The sequence below is a fragment of the Papio anubis genome, chromosome 3 (assembly GCF_008728515.1).
Source record: "Papio anubis isolate 15944 chromosome 3, Panubis1.0, whole genome shotgun sequence".
In the NCBI taxonomy this organism is placed as follows: domain Eukaryota; kingdom Metazoa; phylum Chordata; class Mammalia; order Primates; family Cercopithecidae; genus Papio; species Papio anubis.
The window spans coordinates 149,681,621-149,696,877 of record NC_044978.1 but is presented as its reverse complement, the minus strand read 5'-3'; the positions used below and the strand labels follow the sequence as shown (position 1 = coordinate 149,696,877).

The following is a 15,257-nucleotide window of genomic DNA, read 5'->3' as shown; positions in this document are numbered from 1 at the left end:
AAACTAGAATGCTATCTTGCAATGTAAAAAATCAAATCAAAATGGATTAAAGACTTAAACCTAAAACTTTACACTATGAAACTACTAAAAGAAAACATTGGAGAAACTCTCTAAGACATTGGAATGGGCAAAGATTTCTTGAGCAAAACCTCAGAAGCACATGCAACCAAAGTGAAACTGAACAAATGGCATCATACCAAGTTAAAAAGATTCTGCTCAGCAAAGGAAACAATCAACAAAGTAAAAAGACACAATGGGAGAAAATACTTTCAAACTACCCATCTGACAATGAATTAATAACCAGAATATGTAAGGAGCTCAAACAACTCTGTAGGAAAAATCGAATAATCTGATTTTCTAAATGGGGAGAAGATCTGAATAGATATTTACCAAAAGAAGACATGCAAATGGCAAACAGATATATAAAAAGGTGTTCAACATCACTGATGATCAGAGAAATGCAAATCAAAACTACAGTGAGATATTACCTCACCCCAGTTAAAAGCGTGTTTATCTAAAAGACAAGCAGTAACAAATGCTGGTGAGCATGTGGAGAAAAAGGAATTTTTATTTTTTTAATGTTTAATTTTTAATTTTTGTGGGTACATAGTAGGTTTATACATTTATGGGTTACATGAGACATTTTGATATAGACATGCAATACCAAACATCACATCAGGAATCACCTCAAGCATTTATCCTTTGTGTTGCAGACATTCCAATCATACTCTTTTAGTTATCATACACTATTGGTGGGAATTCAAATTGTACAACCGCTATGGGGAACAGTTTGGAGATTCTTCAAAAATCTAAAAATGGAGCTACTACATGATTCAGCAATCCCACTGTGAGGTATATACCCAAAAGAAAGAAAATTAGTATATCAAAGAGGTACCTGCACTTTCCTGATTGTTGCAGCGCTATTCAACATAGCCACACTTTGGGAGCAACCTAAGTGCCCATCTACAGATGAATGGATAAAGAAAATGTGATAGAAATACACAACATAGTGCTATTTAGTCATAGAAAAGAATGAGATCCTCCCATTTGCAGCAACATGGATGTAACTGGAGGACATTATTTTAAGTGAAATAAGCTGGGCACAGAAAGACAAACTTCATATGTTCTCACTTATTTGTGGGAGCTAAAACTTAAAACAATTGAATTCCCGGAGAGGGAGAGAATAGAAGGGGTGTTGTCATAGGCTGGGAAGGGTAATAGGGGGTGGGGGAAAATGGAGATGGTTAGTGAGTACAAAAGAATAATTAGAAATAATGAATAAGACCTAGTATTTGCTAGCACAACAGGTTGACTATAGTCCAAAATAATTTAATTGTGCATTTCAAAATAACTAAAAGAATATAATTGGAATGTCTGCAACACAAAGGCTAAATGTTTGAGGTGATGAATATCCCATTTACCCTGATGTGATTATTTTGCATTGCATGTCTATATCAGAATATCTAATGTAACCCATAAATATATACACCTACTATGTAACCACAAAGGTCAAAAATTAAACATAAAAAAATAGAACTTCTAATAATTTCAACATTTATTTATTATTTAATCCACTAATATACCTACAATAATTTTAGAATTGCTGTACCTACACCACTATGACAAACCCACCCAAAATATTCCAGGTTTTGTTTGCTCTTTTTTCCTGAGTGCAAGAGTGAGTATTTAGTCAAATTTTGTGTAAAAATGTCCTTGAATTTGCTCTTTCATACCTTTTCTTCCTTCAGCGTGATTATTTTATTTGTTTGAAAAGAATGAGTTGGTTTTCAGCTTATTTTCTGAGTATTTTTTCAGCCTTATGATATAAAGTTATGTTTTGAATATGCAGAACATTAACATGCTTCCAAAAGTCAAAGTATAGAAAAGTTATATCCAGAGCTGTATCATCCCTCCACCAAGTTTTCTCATGCTCTATAGGTAAGCAACTTCATCATTTTCTTACTTATCCTTCCTGGTTCATTTTTGTAAAGATTGTCAGATTTTAGCTTTTTATTTATTCATCTTTCTTAAACAAAAGATAGCATTATATATCTATATTCATATGGATATAGAAAGATATACCTGCTCTGTGCTTTTTTCACTTTAATAATTGCTCTTTAATATATCTTGGTAACAACCCCGTAAAGTCATAGAGAAAGCTTTCTTTTGTTTTTACAGCTGCATAATACACCATTGTGTGTAATAAGTACTTTAGTGTTTATGTCTATGCATAGGAACTACTAAAAGAAAATGTTTCTTTATTTTCTGTCTTTGAAAGAAATCTGTGTTTGGAAATTTGAGTAACAGCTAATATTTTGCCATCACAAAAAATATGAAATGTATACACGGATTTTCATATTTTTGGATATGTATCATTAGGATAAATTCTCAGAAATAACATTTCTTAATCAGAGAGTAAGTGCATATTAGTTTTCTTAGATGTAGTTGGCCAACTGTATCAACAGGTTCCGCAGCCAGCGACCCCACCAATCAATGGCTGGGAAAAAATAAAGTAATATTAAATAACAATATAAAAAAATGCAAATTAAAACAACACGGTGTAACAATGATTTACATAGCATTTACATTATATTAGGCATTACAAGTAATTTAAAGATGACTTAAAGTATTTGGGAGGATGTGCATAGGTTATACACAAACACTATGTCATTTTATATATGGAAGTTGAGCACCCTCAGACTTTGGTAATGACAGGTATTCTGAAACCAATCCCTTGCTGATAGCAAGAAGCCACTGTATTGCCAAATTTCCCTCTATAGACTTTATACAATATTTTATTCCCAATGGCATGTCTGAGAATTCTTATATTCCCACAACCTCCACAATAAAAGCTGTAGCATTTGTTTCTCTCCATTAAAATGCTGTGTGAGATGATGTGTCAATTGTACAGGTAGAAAGCTCAGCTCTTGGAAAAAAAAGTTTTTGAGTCTTCGCCAATCTGCTGATTAAGAAGTAGTGTCATTATATAGTTTTAATTTGTATTTTTCTTATTATGAACATTGGATATATTTTCAAATGTTTAAAAACTATTTTTAGATTTTTTTTTTTGCTCATTTTTCTATGGAATCCTGCCCTTTTTTCTTTTGTTAATAAGTTCTTTGTAGTAATTTCTAACATATATTACACATTTTCTCCTAACTTACTTATCTTCTGACCTTCTGAACACTTTTCTCTGCACAAAAATTTCTGATGAATTATATAGTCAAATATATATGATTTTTCTTCTATTGTCTCTGGAATTTTTTTTTTTTTTTTTTTTTTTTTTTAGGCGGAGTCTCGCTCTGTGGCCCAGGCTGGAGTGCAGTGGCCGGATCTCGGCTCACTGCAAGCTCCGCCTCCCGGATTTACACCATTCTCCTGCCTCAGCCTCCCGAGTAGCTGGGACTACAGGCGCCCACCACCTCGCCCGGCTAGTTTTTTGTATTTTTAGTAGAGACGGGGTTAAATCATAGTTCTAATGCCTATCCTTATACTTATTTTTTCCTATAGTATTTTTAAATTTTGTTTTGTACATTTACATTTTTACATTTTCCACTTTACATTTACATTTCTCTTACATTTGGACTTTATTCTTATTAATGCTATAGAAAATTGATGTAATTTTATTTTTTTCAAAATGGCTCTATAGTTTTCCCAATAGCATTTCTTAAAAAGTCTACTTTGTCCTAGAGCTTTAATATCCACCTTTTTGATGTTCTAGTTTTCCAAATGTAGTTGAGTTAATTTGTGCTTTTTCCATTCTATTTTATTGGTTAATTTACCTGTTCTTATGAAAGTGCCTACTGTTTTTAATTATAGAGGCTTAATCGTTTGTTTACTATCTGTAGCATTTGTTTCTCTCCATGAAAATGCTGTGTGAGATGATGTGCCAGTTGTACAGGTAGAAAGCTCAGCTCTTGGAAACAAAAAAAGTTACACTTTGTCATTTTTATCAATAAGGCATTTTTAATACTTAGTACTCACCAGACTTTATTATCTGACCCTTATTATTATTATTGTTAAATTGAATCTGAAAGTGTGTCATTTATTATTAGAGTTGAAAAAAGGTCTTTTAAAAGGAAGGAAGCCAAATATGGTAGATAGAAAACGTAGCCTTTTCACAGTTGGCTATAATCTATCCACATTGCAAATAAGATATCAAAGACAGGTGTTAATGGGTGCTGTGATTTTAGTATAGAACTAGTTTCTATTTAATGCAGCTGGTGGGTGGTGACTCCAAAAATATAAACAGGCAGAGCTTTGGGGTGACAATCCGGTTAAAAAGAAAAGTTAGGGGCCTGATTTTTTATTGTATAGCTGTCACATTGTTTTCGTTAATTTTATGATGTTTTCATTAGATGATATGTTTATCTACAGTGAGTGAAGGATCCCAGTAGAAATCATGGGGTAGGTGAGATTGCTCAAGAACACTACAGCTTCACTTCCACTATCTTACATACATAGCTTGAGCACCATCAATAAAACTGGAGAGTTTCCTGGAAAACTTTAGGACCTTGGAATCAAGGTAAAACAAAGCTAGGGCAACAGAAAATGTATCATTGCAATATTTGTTGGAATGATATATTGCAAAAAAAATTGTTCCTATTAATCACAACTGGAAATACCTGTACAGTTTAGCTTGGTCACCTCAGGACAATTTTACCATTCCAGCTATATTTTCGTATTACGCTATGAACTCTTAGAAGTCTGTATTCCGTGAGACTCTTTGAATTGCCAGTGACAGCCAATTCAAACTGGCTTAAGTTCAAAGGAAATATATTGCCAAATATTCCAGGGAAGCTGAGGAATGCACACTTTAGCAATGAAATTTTCTACTTGAATCTATTCTGCATGAAGTCCACTTGGCAGACAAGATGACTGTTCGCAGTTCCAGGCTTCCATCCTCCTAGTTTAACAACCACAGTAGAAAACACTTCTTTATTTTCTGTCCTTGAAATTACTGAAAAAAGACTTTGTCTGACCTTGCTTGGCTCATATGCACACCCTTGGCTCCTGCCACGGTTACATGTGCATTCTGTATCCTGAAAGGTGATTTCCTCAAGCAGAAGAAGCTGGCAGTCACAAACAAGAAGTCTACTTCAAAGACTGAGTCAAATCTGGGTTACCTTTGTATCCCTCCTCTACAGGTGAAAACCTCACAGATTTTCAATCAATGGATGCCAGAGGAGCAAAGTAGCATTGTCACTGATGAATTTATTTCATATGAAAAGAGGCCAAGGTATGTTACTAGAAAGAAAGAGGTAAAATGAAAGCAGAGAAGATTGGCAGGTAAGAGAGTAGATGTGAAGAGAAGGGGAAACCATACACAAAGTGAAAAATAAGGTGAAATTTGTCCTTGCTTTGTTTTATGTGCTTGTACAGAGAGTCAGTAAAAACCATGGTGACTTTATTCATGAGAGAATTTTAAAACTATGCATAATTATTGTGACCACATTTAGAGAGCCTTTATAAAATGCCAGTGAGTTTATCCAGTTCTTCTCATGAGCTGGTTGTTGTTAGCAGTGGTATGTCTGTTACATTGTTACAATGTTATGTAACAGTAGATATTTTAATGGACAAACCCAGTGGGTTTTGTATGCATATGTTAACTATAATTGCTGTTGTTTTACAGATGAAGATTCTGGAGATAATTAAATTGGAATGCTAAGGTTATTTAACAATGACATGCTAGAATTGGTAGCCAAGCCTTTCACCACCAATTCTATCACCTGGTGCCAAAACTCTCCCATTCCTGTCAGTGAAAGCACAAACCAACACTGTGGAGGTAATACACAGATGGCAACATGCCCTCCTCTGCCCAGATCAACCATGGTTAGCCTCATATCCTCCAGGAGACAGAACACAGGAGACACACACATACACGCAGTCATGCAAACATATCTACTAAAAGCAAAGCATCACTGAGTAATGGAGTGTTGACTGCTGATTTGGAGATTCAAAGGGGTTAAATCACATTGTGCAATCTGCAACATTATTTGGCTAAATAACTCTTTTCTCCTGAAGCCCTTATGCACCCTGAGGCTCAGGTCCATCACCTAGGAAGCTTTTCGAAAATATTTCAACAAAGAGGAGACTTTTGCTACAAAGAATTCCAGTACCCAAGCCAAGGAAATACAACTTTTATCAATAATAATAATGATGATAAATTACATATATGTAGCCAAGCACATTTATTGCCAACCACCAGGCAATTTTGTTGGATTATTACATTTAATGCTTAGAATATTCCTATGACATTGTCGTTATTGCTATTTTTATTTCTGTTGCCTAAAGTCACATATTAAGTGGAAAAGCTGAAATGTAAACTCTAGTTTAGTCTAAATACAATGCCGTGGTTTTTTGTCCAAAGCAGAGTACTTTTTTATATATGTAATCCACAAATTGGCATGTAAAAACCTCCATTTTACATAAAATATGCATTTCTCTAGGCATTTTATTTAGGTCTCTTGAATATTGTGATTAAACTAAATAAGCAGTTAAAGACCTAATCTCTTGATGTCTTTAGCGTTAAAGACTAATATGGTCAAAACACTTTTTACATTTGGTAACTCAGTTGACTATCATCATAGACCTGTTAGGAAGGCACTTTTGTAGTACCTTTTACTGGAGAAGAAATAATGAATTCTAAATCCCAACGTCTCTAACTCTGCCATGAAAAGTAGGCTAGCTGAAGTTCTCCAGTGAAGTTGAGAGATGATCATAAAAACTCATCTGAGGGTTGCATTCACAGGTGCCTATTAAGATGTATGGGGGATTTATACATCTGCCTCAATAGGATCAAAAGAACAGGAGAGTTAAGAGAGTATCAATTAACAGAAGGAAGCACTTCTTAAGAGCCATGGGGAGCGTGACAACCAATTTTCATTCCTTTAGCATTTTAAATGTCCTATTTCAAATCCTGTCTCTCCTGTATAAATTATGTGGGTGAGGTGGAAACACAAATTCACTTAGAGCAACCAACTATTTTTCAATCTTTTTCCTACTTGGGTTACTTTTCCCTCTTAGAATTTTCCTTCTGAAGTTCATTCACTTTGACAAGAGACAAAAGCAAAAAGTTTTAATTGTTCAATTTCCTGTCTACCACTTAAAAATCTTATTCCATTGAACCCTCCTTTTTTTTTAATATTTTTATTTCTTGCCCAAACACAAATGACCACGATTGCCATTATATTTGTTCCAGGGCTCAGACCTTGGTGCTTTAGGATTTTTAATATTGTTGTTATAGTTGTGGGCAACTCTATTCAAAGGAGGCTCCTTTGCTTAAGTCCCTTTTTGGGGTACAACTTAGAGCTGCCTGTACACCAACACCAAGTTTTGTTTATATAATTCAAATCCTTCTTCACCTAGATGATTGCCAAATAGAAACTGAAAGTCTTAGAGGACTAAAAATACTTGGTGAAAAATCAGCAGGTTTGCAGTGTCTTCGACTATGGAAGCTTGGATAAAATGCGAACAGGAATCAAATTTTAGGTCAGAACAGACATTAAGAGGACAAAACAAGTAATATTGAGCAGCAAAATGCATAGCATTGCAAAACAATGGATGTCAAAAAAGCCTTAGTTCAAATCCAGGGTTAGCACTTGGTAACTACCTGATCTTGCTAACTTGCTGAATTTCTCTCATCCTCCATCTTTTAATGTGTACAATGGAAATAACAGTAGCCCCTGTCTTCAAAGATCTTAAAAGGATTAAATAAACTAATACCTATGAGGCAATTTGAACAATCTCTGACACGTATTAAGAGCATAATATAAAGTAAGTATGCCAATGTAGATATTTGTAGTTGACTGGATAAGAATCATACGTGAAAAGGGATTCCCTACAAAGAAGGTCCCTGGGTGTTACTCAATTCAAGGGGATAGCCATTGGGAAGTTCTCTTGGCAACTAGGTTAAAAATTTAGCGCTAACGTCTAGATCTTGTATATATTTGGTTTGCCCTCATGATCCCTCAAGGCCTTGTAATGTTTTCTGAGGCAGATGTGGAGAATAATATGTGAATGATTCTTCTGCTGTTTTCACAGATGCAGAGAAAGTTGGAGAACTGGAGCATAACAGAGTTAGAGAGTACATTTTCCCCAGCAAGTGGAGAATATTAAGAGACTTGTTATGAAGAGGCAAAGACAAGAGTCATCACTGTCTAAAAAATCTTTCTCTAAATAACCCAAGCTCAAGTCACATGCCCATTATTTCTTAGGACTACAGAAGAGTGCTGTAAAAAACTCCATGTAAAGAGTCATGTCTTGGCCGGGGATAGTGGCTCATGCCTGTAATCCTAGCACTTTGGGAGGCTGAAGTGGGCAGATCACTTCAGGTCAGGAGTTCACGATCAGCCTGGGCAACATGGCAAAGCCCCATCTCTACTAAATATACAAAAAAATTAGCCAGGTTTGCAGGTGCACGCCTGCAGTCCTAGCTACTCATGAGGCTGAGGCATGAGAATCACTTGAACCCAGGAGGCGGAGGTTGCAGTGAGCCAAGATCACACCACTGCACTCCAGCGGGGGCGACAGAGCAAGACTCTGACTCAAAAAATAAATAAATTAGTTAATTAATTAAAGAGGCATCTCTTAAAAACTCTGTAGAGAAAAGGTGAATTATGTATCCTTTTTTTTTTTTTTTTTTTTTTTTTTTTTTTGCCGTAAAGCTGGCTAGTATGTGCTTATGGCATTAATGCTAAAAGACAAGGTATGGTGATTGACTTGAAGCTCTGGTTGCTTGAGGGTCTTCCATACCACAGCATTTTCCAACAGAGGTAATTTTACACTTTTCACATGATTATTTCATTAATAACTATGTCTTCCAATCAGCCAAAAGTACCATGACAGTATAGACCCTGTCTTACTGTATCATTTTATCGCCAGTAGCAAACTTGGTGCCTGATATTTAATACATATCCCATAAATATTTGCTGAATGAATTAATAAATTAATAAAAAAGAATATATAACTCTGTCATCTATAATTCCCCCCAAAATGTTCATACAACTGCACATATCAAATAACATGGATTTTAGTTGACAATTGTTCATATGTGCCACAAATAAAATAGTGAGGAACTTTAAAACCAGGAGACATAATTAGGAACCACTATAGAGGATTTGTTAGTCTGTAAAGAAATGGCCAGTCCAGAGCTACTCAAGAAAGTGCAGGGGCCTTTGAAAACAGTATGCTGAGAATAGATAGGGCTCAAGGACAGTATCTCCAACTGAACTTTTAATGAACTCCCGTAGGCGCCAAGAAGGCGGGTAGATAAGAAAGAATATAGAAACAAGGTACTGAGTAGAAGGTTACATGTGGGAAAAGAAAGTTCGTTTTGCATTGCATTCTTTCTGCTGACGTGAGGTTTATGGAGTATAAATAAAGTGAGGCGGAGGCTCTGAGTGCGGCCGCCATGTTCTCTGTGTGTCTTTGTCTTTGTGTGTGTTCTTTCATTCTCCACCACCCCCGGTGCGGCCCCCAACAAGTGGCGCAGCGAGCAGGGTCAGCACGGGTGAGTAGGGGAGAACAAGAAGGGGAACCCCCTAGGAGCGGGTAAGGCTCAGATATTGTTAAGGGGAACCTTCTTAAGCTTTCATTATGGGAATTCCATCTCTCTGGCCTCAGAATATTTATGGCTGTTTCAAGGACTGTTGCTGTCTATGGGAGTAGAAGTGAAAGAAAAAGACTTTGAAGTGATTGTTTGCCCATGTTGAACAACATTGTTACTGGTTTCAGTATCAGACTAAAGTGCAGCTGAATTGGAGAGAATGGTTACAGGTAGTAAAAACTCTGCTTAGAGCTCTCCAGTTAGGGGATATTATGCCTCTAAAATTGTGGACCTTGTGTAACTCTATCACTCAGACATTAGAGTTACTTGAGACTGATTCAGAGTGTGGTAATGTAGCCACAGGAGGAAAGGTATCTGAGGATTTGGAAAAATAAAATAAAATAAAATAAATCTGAAATGGAGCCCATTTGTGCCAGGGTAGCAAAAGGGGGAGAAGAGAAAAAGCCAGCTCTTCCTTCTTCTAAGGGAAATTCTGACATGCAGTGTATTATGGAAATGCTTCAACAAATATTACAGATATATTCTTCTAATTCACCTTTGCGAGCTTTCCCTGTTTCTTTTTCTTCTGCCCTGTTAAAAGAGGATTTTCCAGAGCCTCCAATCCCCCGGCTTCCTTATCTTTGCCTTTGTTTGGCAAAGTTGAAGCCCTGTTCACATCAGACATACTTTAAATTTATACTAAACACCTGTTTAATATGTTAAAACCAGTGTATATGTATATCTTATTGTTTGTTAAAATATTATGAGTATTTCAATAGTCAATAAATAAACACATTAATATTAACTATTAATATTAATATAGTATTAATAACCCCAGCTAGGAAATTGTTATATTATAGGGGTGCATAGGTTCCACCAATTTACACTCCAAACAGAAGTTGAGTATTCGAGTTGCTTAACACATTAACTACCTCTTGATATTTTCTGTGTTTTTAAATTTTAACCATTGTATTGTGTATGTAATGATTCTCAATTTGGTATTAATATACATATTTCCTAGTGAGTAATGATGTTAGACATATAGGTTTATTGTCATTTCTTTGTTCTGCTACTTTTGGTTGGGTTATTTGCCTTTTCTTATTAATATGTTGAGATTCTTTATATTTGGGGATATGAGTATTATTATATATTATATATACTTTTAATTTAAAAAAAAAATTTAAGGAGCTGGATCTGTTTCCAATTATTTGTGCTTCTTTTGCTCCTAATGCTTAGTTTTCAAATGGTGGCAATAATGTCCAATTTAATGCCTTACAAATTAAATTTTTAAAAAGAAATGAAAGCTGCCATTTCTAACTATGGATCTCAATCTCCTTTTATCCTTGGTCTTCTTGATGTTTTTTCATCAGAAAATTTGATGATTCCTATAAACTGGAAGACTTTGGGGAAGGCTTTTCTTGATCGTTCTCAGTGGTTACAATTGCACAGCTGGTAAATGAACAAGGCACATGTATAGGCTAGGAAAAATATTATGTGTGATCCCCCTGGACCCACTGAGGAACAACTCACAGGCACGGGCCAATATGCTACTCTTAATGCTCAGGCTGGTTTAGATGATGTTGCCTTTACTCAAATCAAGACTTTGTTTTTAAGGGCCTAAAATAAGGTAGAGATAACAGGAAAATCTTCCCTTTCCTCTGTGAAGATTTTATAGGGCACAAATGAACAATATTCAGATTTTGTAGCCCGTCTTCAGGATGCTGTCTTCAAAATTGTGGGTGCTGGCCTTGCTTCAAAAATTTTGTTATAAACATTGTCTTTTAAAAATGCTTATGCTGACTGTTAAAAATTGTTAAAATCGTTAAAGGCCAATGGGGCCAATTTAGATAAATATATTAAAACTTGTGTTAGTGTTGGAGGGGCTATTTATGATGCTCAATTTATTATTATTTATTATTTATGATGCTATTTATGATGCTCAATTTATTATTAAAGTCAAAATATGACTTTCTGTCCCCAGAGCTTACATGCTTAACCCTTTCCTCTAGACTGCTCTATAAAGTACAAAAATGGTAGTCACCCTCCTTGGAATAATCGGAGGAAAGAAAAATCAATAACTAAGTAAAAGTTGTATCTCAGCACCAGATCCAATCCCAATTTCAAGTATCCATTTAGCCTTGGATAGCATCACAGTGTTTTGAAAACCAAAATCCGTTGAGTATTTTGTGGTCCACCATCTTTTACAAAGCAGATACTCTATTGAATAGTAAGCTACGAACTGAATTTCTGTACCTGTAATCACCTTATTTGTTTACAAATATTTGTTATTGACTAAATCTGCATACAATACCCAGTGAGCAATGGCCTACAACATTAAGGAATAAATTCAAGTCCTCCTTAAGGATCCCACACCTTACCCCAGTTTCTCAGCTTTATGTGGCAACTAAGCAGAGCGCTGCTGCTGACTTAGTTATTACTCAGCCTTATACTTTGTCTCCTAATAGAGGAGTATATAAATTAGCTATTAGAGAGTGTGGCCCTTTGCCAAAAGGACATGATGTTACTAATAAAAGTCTTATTATGGTTCAAGTCTCACAATTTATATGCCTAGAGGCAGGGGAACGTATTCTCAATAGGGAGGATTTGGTAGCACAGAAAAAACTGTTTTTTGGGAAACTTTAGTTTCTAATCAAAAGCCCTTATGTTCAGTGTATATTAATGGAATAGTTTTTAAAGGGTTAATTGATATGGGGGTGAATATGTCTATTATTTGTTTAAATTAGAGGCCTATACAATAGGAAAAAAGACAAGTTGCAGTTATACTCACTGGCTTGGGTGCTGCTTCTGTGGTTTATCAAGACGTAGAACCTTTAACCTGTGTCGGTCCTAAAGGTCAACAAGGTCAAGTGTTTTTTTTTTATTTTTATATTGTTCCTATCAGTATTAATTTTTGGGAACAAGATCTTTCACAACAATTTGCTGCTTTTTTAAACATTCCTCATATTTCCTCAGCTGCCAAAAATAAGATGTTCAAAATGGGCTACAATCCTTTAAACTCATAGCCACCACTCCTATTTATGTGAAACAGTGACCATTATTTAAAGAAATACTTAGGACTCTAAAAGAGTAAGTCAAAAAACAAATGGCCGAGAGGAATATAAAGCCACGTATTTCTGCATGGAATTCCCGTCTTTGTCTTGTCTTAAAACTATAAATGTTTACATTAAACCTAGGGAAAGTTTACAGCCTGGTCTTCCTAATCCTGCCCTTATCCCACAAAGTTAAAAATTAATGGTCATAGATCTCAAAAATTGTTTTTTCTCTATTCAGTTACAACATCTTTTTTCTATTCTAGAAGGAGACAGTCACTTGGACAGCTCACGTCATTTAACTCCTTTGGCTTTACAGGAACTCCAGCTTGTGGAAGAGCAACTTCAAAAGGCTCATTTACATTATATCCTTCCCGATGTTCCCCTTTCCCTTTGTTTATTTCATACTTTACATTCTCCTACAGGAATGATTCATCAGACCAATCAGCGGCTAAAATGGATCTTTTTGTCCAATAAAACATCTAAACACTTGGCTACTTATATCGATCGTTTAGCTGAACTGATCATCAAAGGACGGTATCACTGTCGACAACTTTGGGGAGGAGATCCTTCCTTAATTATCTCTCAATTCACTCATAGTCAGATCACTTATCTTCTTGCAACTTCTGATTCTTGGCAAGAAGCTTCATCAATCTTGAGTTACAGTTTATCCTTATCCCTCGGTGCAACAGGGAGAATTGTTTGCTGTTCTGATGATCTTACTTGATTTCCCTACTACTGGTTGTAACATTGTTAGTGATTCTCAATACACCGTTTATGTTACTTCTTATATTTCTCAGGCCACTTTACCTCTTTGTGCTACTTCTTCTCTTCAGAAATTCTTTTCTTTGTTATCCTTTACTTTGAGCCAACGTCGAGCTCCTTTATTCATCACTCATCTTCGTTCTCATTCTCAACTGCCTGGACCATTAGTTCATGGAAATACTCAGATTGATTCACTTCTAATTGGCCACTTGCAGGCTGCAGAACAAGAACATGCTCTACATCACACTAATAGTTCTGGCCTTCAACGACGGTTTCATTTAACTCATAAATAAGCTCATTCTCTCATTCGAGCTTGTCCTTTCTGTGCTCCTTTGAGCATTCCATCCTTCCATCCTGGAGTTAACCTGAGAGGTACTCAAGTTAATCAAATTTGACAAATGGATGTTATACATATTCCTTCTTTTGGACGATTAAAGTATATTCATCATACCATTGAGACTTTTTCTCATTTTCAATGGGCCACTCCGTTGCCATCTGAGAAAGCTGATTCTGTTATTACACATCTCTTAGCTTGTTTTGCCATTATGGGCATTCCTTTTATACTTAAAACTGATAATGCCCCTGCCTATGTCTCTCATAAATTACAAGTTTTCTTACAGCAATACAATATTCAACATATCACCGGGATCCCGGGCAACAGTCAAGGTCAAGCCATCATTGAGCGCGCAAATTTAACTTTAAAAACTCAACTATTAAAACAAAAAGGGGGAAATGAGCCCCCCCAAAAAACCAGATTTTTTTGAAAGTTAACCTTTCTACCTTAATTTTTTTGATTTTGAAGGTTCTTTTTACCTTAATTATTTTTTGAATCAATGGAGACAATTGCAAGACTCTGCTGTCGTAACCTATCTTTCCTCAACTCCCTCGGTGATAGTCCCTGCTGACAGTTTAAAGGTTTGGTATCCTAATGAGGAAGGTAAGTATGTTCAAGGGCAAGTTCTAAAACAGGGACGGGGCTATGCTCTTGTCCTTACAGGGAGTGGACCTGAGTGGTTTCCTACAAGATGATTGAAACCCTGTTGAAAAGAAAACTGGATTCAGCATGCATTTCTTCCTTTGTTAGATGTGCCTCGGTGGGGGACTTATTTCTCTTAGTGAGGCTTTATATGAATATTGGACTTATATTTCCTTTCCACCCTTGTATCAGGGAGTCGCCTGGGAGGAGGCGGAAATTAAGGTTTTCACCAATAACATTACTTGGATGCCGTCCCCCTATATGGACAAGGACAACATAGAACGGAAAACAGCAATTATAATCAGCACATACCAATTTGGAGTGGAAGGACTTCCAATATGTATGGGAAATAGTCCTCATTGTCTCCGAAAATCGCATGAAGCTTGGGCTGTTTGTTATAATCATAGTCATGTGGCTGCTAATACTGTTATTATTGTAACTAGAAGTTTTTAATATAATCATACTGTATATAGTAATGAAACTATTCCTAGTTCTTTACTTTTTTGTCCTATTTTAGAGGTTTCTCCTAATATTGAGGTGCTGGAGTGACAACAATGTCAGGGAACTAAACCCCGGATTTTATTAGAATACAATGGGATGCAAATAACTGATTGAAGTGTGCACGGTGATTTTCAAATAAAATTTAGTCACATACCTTTGAAATGGCACCGGGTAAATAAAAGTATTGCTGCTAACAGTAATGAAACCTTGGTATGGCGTGAAGGAGGCTTGAAGTACAGAGTTATTTTTGGAAGTTGTTAGTTGCAGGCGATGCCATTAGCACTTTTGTGGGGAATATGCCCCTTAATCTTTCTAACCCGAATAACTCCTTTCATATTCAATTATATCGGAATACCTCCTGATATATTATTGCTTGTGTCCGTGAGCCTTACCTATTATTAGCAGGAAATTTGACATG

At 35.8% G+C, this 15,257-nt stretch overlaps 1 long non-coding RNA gene across 1 annotated transcript; it reads left to right on the top strand.

The window, feature by feature from the left end:
• The first annotated feature begins 9,471 nt into the window (after positions 1-9,471).
• LOC108585878 lies at positions 9,472-14,814 on the top strand. Its single transcript, XR_004182817.1, has 2 exons — positions 9,472-9,511; positions 14,531-14,814. It is a non-coding gene; the product is annotated as an uncharacterized LOC108585878 (long non-coding RNA).
• The last annotated feature ends 443 nt before the right edge of the window (positions 14,815-15,257 follow it).